Source organism: Schistocerca americana, chromosome 5 (assembly GCF_021461395.2).
Source record: "Schistocerca americana isolate TAMUIC-IGC-003095 chromosome 5, iqSchAmer2.1, whole genome shotgun sequence".
NCBI classification, from domain to species: domain Eukaryota; kingdom Metazoa; phylum Arthropoda; class Insecta; order Orthoptera; family Acrididae; genus Schistocerca; species Schistocerca americana.
The window spans coordinates 284,430,509-284,436,767 of record NC_060123.1 but is presented as its reverse complement, the minus strand read 5'-3'; positions in this window follow the sequence as shown (position 1 = coordinate 284,436,767).

The following is a 6,259-nucleotide window of genomic DNA, read 5'->3' as shown; positions in this document are numbered from 1 at the left end:
TTTCATTTCGTATTTGGTAATAATTTGATTCAGTTTGTGATATCGTCAATGTAAACACTAATTTAACTTCAAAATTGTCCTCTTCGAGGATTTTTGAGCGTTTCACGCCCAAGTCTCTTGTGACATTGCGGCGGGCTGGGAGGCCAGCAAGGGACCAGCCCGCTCAAGACCTGCAGCGGTCTAGAGGTCCGCAGCGCAATGTTGTGCACGTGCCTGTGAGTCACCTCGAATGGTGTTCCCCGTGATACAGAAAGAAGTACTGTTTATGGCGCCATTCAAAATGTTGAAATCAGAATTCGGCAGCTAAAACGGTAAAAACTACTTGCATGCTTCGTAAAATTGTTCACATTCTTCGCTATTTTATTTTTTTTATTTTTTGTTTTGTTTTGACTCATCGGTGTTCTGAATGGTTTGATGCGGCCCGCCACGAATTCCTGTACTCTGCCAACGTCTTCATCACAGAGCAGTGTTTGCAAACTACGTCCTCAGTTATTAGCCGGATGTGTTCCAGTCTCTGTCTTCCTCTATAGTTTTTACCCTCTACAGCTCCCTCTAGTGCCACGGAAAAAGTCCCATGATATCTTAACGGATGTCCTACCATGCAGTCCTTTTTGTCAGCGTTTTCGGTATACTCATTTCCTCGACAATTCTCCACAAAACTTTCTCATTCCGTACCTTATTAGTTGGCATAATTTTCAAAATTCTTCCGTAGCACGATTTCTCAAATGCTTCGATTCTCTTCTTTTCCAGTTTTCCCACAGTCCATGTTTCACCATCACACAACGCCGTGCTCTAAAAGTGCATTCTCAAAAATGTCTTCCTGAGATTAAAGGCTGAGTTTGGTACTAACAGGCTTCTCCTCTCCAGGAATGCCCTTTTCGCCACTGTTAGTCTGACTTTGATGTCCTCCTTGCTTCGTCCGCCATGTCTACGTCTACGTAGCAGCATTCCTTAACTTCAACTTCGTGATATCCAATCCCGATGTTCAGTTTCTCCCCGTTCTCGTTTCTGCTACTTCTCGTTACATTCGTCCTTCTTCGATTTACTCTCTGCCCATATTCTGTACTCATTAGACTGTTCATTCCATTCAGCAGATCTTGTAATTCTTCTTCATCAGCGAATCTTATCCTTGATACCCTTCCACCATGAATTTTAAATCCACTCGTTACTTCTTCGACGCGTAGGCTGAACAGTAGTGGCGAAAGAATACATCCCTGTTTTACATCATCGCTGTACACACGTGTGTGTGTGTGTGTGTGTGTGTGTGTGTGTGTGTGTGTGTGTGTGTGTGTTTGTAGGTAAAGCACGCCTGATGGGTGAGGAACTTTGCTTAACGCTAACTACTGAGTCAGCAGCTATTTGTCACCTGTAATATGCCACAGAGGAACTGTTTCCTAGCATTGTACTGTAAACACGAGTAACATAAAAGCTTAATCTAGGTTACTGTTACTGAGGTAGTAAAACATGCTTCCGAGACTCAGTGCGAATAGCATGTAAACATTGCCGCAAAGTGCCACAGATATTGGATCGCTACGCTTTGAATGTACCAGTCCCCTGCCTCTGCGCCAACACTTCCGCCCTCCGATGAGTGTGCCGGAAACGAGCGAGATATTGTCACGCCTGATTGGCGTTGGAGATCAAAGAGAATGTATCTACACAGCAAATCAAAAATTACGACTGACGTTCGTCTGTGGCGTGCGCGCCAGAAGTCGTGCATGCGGGAGAAATCTACTGCCGAAAAAAAGAGCATGTGGATACTGCCGAACTGTAGGTGATTTATTTGTCGCGTTCATCGGAGGTAAGATGACGCTCAGGAGGCCTGTCCGTGCACTTTGTTTCTGCGACGGTACAACTCGTCACTACTCGCGTGGAAAGCTGAAAATACCCGCGCTTGCTCCCCGTGCCTGAAGAGTGTGTGACCGTAATTAATGCCAGGACCGACGTACCAGCTAGTGGTGCTGTGACGCGTCTTGAAAAATCAAAAGGTTAAAATGGCTCTAAGTACTATAAGACGAGCATCTGAGGTCATTAGTCCCATAGACTTAGAACTACTTAAGACTAACAAACCTAAGGACATCACACACATCCATGCCCGACACAGGATTCGAACCTGCGACCGTAGCAGCGGCACGGTTCCAGACTAAATCGCCTAGAACCGCTCGGCCATAAGGCCCGCACGCGACTTTAAGCAGTGTCGATTGGTGCGGGCTCCTTAGCGGGTCGCCAGCGACTTGAAAACATCCCTTCGGAGACGAAGGTCGAGAGGAGACAGTCAGGTGTAGTAGCCAGGAGGTGTATGCTAACTGGGTTGCTGGGGGTCGCGTATATATGTTTGTTCGGTTAGTCCCGTTTTAAGAAGAAGCATTAAGAATGGTGGTGAGGTGAAATGTTACTGGCTAATTAAGACTTGTGGCCTGTGCGGAGGCAGGCAGCGGCTGTCGAGTTAAAACCGACGTCCGGTTGTCGTTTGAGCAAAAGGGCCAATGCAAGCTGCGACTGTCTGCATTTTGTTCATGTGTGGCAGCCGTTGGTCACGCATCGTTCCTTGTGTAACAGCAGCAACTGCATCTAAGCTCAGAACAGTTGGGATTAAAAAACTGGAGTGGTCCATAGTAACTGAAGTTACGCTACCAGTTCCAGGACGCATCTTCTGCCCTGTATTAATTGGTTGTCGTTGAAACTGGAATTTAAGAAGCAATTGTATTTCGAAAACTTTATGCTTGCCTTCGTAACTATATTCTTATATAAGAAATTTTGACTGGTGTCTTCAGCACCAGTTTCAGGTTAAATGAAGCTAGAAGTTGATCAGCATTATCTTTTGAATTTTATCTACTAATGTTCTTCTTATCAAATAATCCAAAATTTACTTAAGAATTTTGGGTGGGCACCTTCACTGCCAGTTTAATGTTAATTGAAGCCGGAGCTTGACTAGCGTTGTGCTTTGAATTTGTCTGCTAATCTTCTCGTTTTTAAGCGACTTCATTTTAGATAAAAAGTTTAGGTGGGCCCCATCAGTGCCTCGAAAATTTGTTATTAATAGTGTTGCTACTGTCTGAACAAGAGGGTTAATGTACAATGTGCGTTTGTGAGTGGAACTGGCCCTCACCCTCTGGAAGTGGATTCTTTTTTTTATGGCATTTTAGTAAACTAATATTTTTGAAACAGTGTGCGCGTCACCCAGCCCAACACCACCGCTCCTAGAAGACCTGTTCCGTTACAGTTTGAACCTTGCAGGTAGTAACAGTGCTTGCTATCCTGCCCAACCGATGATTACATACTGTTGTTGAAAATATTCAGCCATTTGAATGGATTCGCATTTTGGACTGCGGGAAACGGCACAGATATATTGAGGAACTGCAGTACTTGTTGGCACGATACATCTGTGGTGTGTCGATCGTTTCAGCAGTGATCTGTGTATCGTTCCAACTTCGATAGACCAGGTTTCCAGAGCCGGTGTGGTACATGAAGATCGACACATTGTGCGATCAGCTTAGACTGACCGTTATCTAGGGACAAAATCCGGGCACATATTAATCTACCGTGTCATTAGGGATCATTTGGAACGGTCTGTTTTTAGCAGGATTCAGATCATGAGTCCCTTCGGCCACGATGACACTAGCAACCAAAGCTACTCTGACTGTCGTGAAAGGCCGGCTGGCGTGGCCGTGCGGTTCTAGGCGCTACAGTCTGGAACCGAACGACCGCTACGGTCGCAGGTTCGAATCCTGCCTCGGGCATGGATGTATGTGATGTCCTTAGGTTAGTTAGGTTTAATTAGTTCTAAGTTCTAGGCGACTGATGACCTCAGAAGTTAAGTAGCATGGTGCTCAGAGCCATTTGAACCTTTTTTTTTTGTCGTGAAAGAGCCTGGGGAGTGGAATGGCGTTCTGATGTCTTCAGTGATGACACCAGGTTCTGTCTTTAAGCGAGTGGTGGATGTACACGTGAGCGGCGATGACATAAGAGCTGTTTACTCCAGACAGCATTCGCCCACAACAAACATATCCCATTCCACGCTTCATAGTGTGTGGTAGTGTCATTTATGGAACTGGTGACGCTTGGTGTTTCTGTACCTTAAATTAACAGTCCACGCTACGTTGTACAGGTTGTTATCCCCCTGCTACTGCCATTCCTTCGACAGCAAGGTTACGTGTTCTATCAGCAGGTCAATGCACATCCAAAATGGGCTGCTGCTATTCGTCATATACAATAGTTGCCCTGGCCAACAAGATCACCAGATCGCTCGCCAGTTGCACGTGTGAAAAATGATGAATGGGGAACTTACCAATTCTCGAAGGCCTGTAAGAACCATTGCCGAATTGCAAGAAACAGCGCAAGATGCTTGGGAGAATCTGTCACAGTAAGCCGTTCGACACCTTTATGATCCATCGTATGCTAGTTTACACACCTGTTTTGCGGCAGGTGGGGCCACACTGATGTAGCTGTGTGGGCATTCCTTACTATGACATGTGTGCTTCATTTGTTCTGAATTTGTAATCAGATTATACTAAAATGGTGACCTGTCTCGTTAATACACTGAAGCCAAAGAAATTGGTGTAGGAATGCCTATTCAAATACAGAGAGACGTAAACAGGATACGCCGCTGCGGTCGGCAACGCCTATATAAGACAACAAGATTCTGGCACAGTTGTTAGATCGGTTACTGCTGCTACAATGGCAGGTTATCAAGATTTAAGTGTGTTTGAACGTGGTATTATAGCTGGCGCACGAGCGATGGGACACAGAATTCCCGAGGCAGTGGTGGTTTTCCGATACGAACATTTCACGAGTGTATCGTGAATGTAAGCAATCCGGTAAAACATCAATATCCAACATTGCTGCGGGCGGAAAAATATCCTGTAAGAACGAGACCAACGACGACTGAAGAGAATCGTTCAGCGTCAGCGCAGTGAAACCCTTCCACAAATTGCTACAGATTTCAATGTTGAGCCATCGACAAGAGGTCAGAGTGCGAACCAGTCAACGAAACATCATCGATATGGGCTTTTGGACCCGAAGGCCCACTCGTGTACCCTTGATGACTGCACGACACAATGCTTTACACCCCGCCTGGGCCCGTCAACACCGACATGATGAGTGGAAACATGTTGCCTGGTCTGACGAGTCTCGATTGAAATTATATCGAGTGGATGGACGTGTACGGGTACGGAAATAACCGCATAAATCGGTGGACCCTGCATGTCAGCAGGGGACTGTTCAAGCTGGTGGAGGCTCTGTAATGGTGTGGGGTGTGTGTGCAGTTGGAGTGATATGAGACCACTGATACTTCTAGATACGGCTATGACAAGTGACACGTACTTAACCATCCTATCTGATCACCTGCAGCCATTCGTGTCTATTGTGCATTCCAACGGACTTGGGCAGTTCAAACAGGAATATGCGACACCACACAAGTCCAGAATTGCGACAGAGTGGCTCTAGAAACACTCTTCTGAGTTAAAACACTTCCGCTGGCCAACAGATTCCTCCAACATGAACATTATTGAACATATCTAGGATGCCTTGCAACGTGCTGTTCAGAAGATATCTCCACCTCCTCGTACTCTTACGGATATATAGACAGCTCAGCAAAATTCATGGCGTCAATTCCCTCCAGCACTATGTCAGACATTACTTGACTCCATGCCATGTCATGTTGCGGCACTTCTGGTGCTCGCTGGGACCCCTACACGACGTTAGGCAGGTGTACCAGTTTCTGGTCTCCTTGTTCTTAAGGGCATTGCATTTCTTTTCCAGCGGTGTGTGACAACTCTTGTGTAATGACGACGTTATAAAATTTCGTGCGTTTTTATTTTAAATGGAGAAGGATCTAAACATGTATGTCTCGGTGCCGTAAATGTGTTTTTACAGTATGTGCACAGCTCAGGATTAGCCTATCCGAGTCGCTGTGACGGATACTCTTAAAAGACTCCAGGCAAGAAATTGACAGCTAATTAGAGAGCAGGTTGTTTCAATACAACAGTGACAAATATTTGGAAAAGGGCAGACTAATTTAGACAATTCGTTTGTTAAGAATCGTATTCCTTTTAGCGTGCCATGGACTCATCCCTGCTCCACCTCCATCGAGGACTGTAACCGGTTGTTGATCAGAGGTGTACAGGATAGCTCTGCAGAATTTTCGGTGGATCGTGCAGCCAGTTTCACGAAGTGTTAGGCCGTCATGTGGACGAAAGGTATGTCTCTATTTTAGTTACGCACAGATGTTTGTATACGACATGGATGATGTGCTATTACTCAA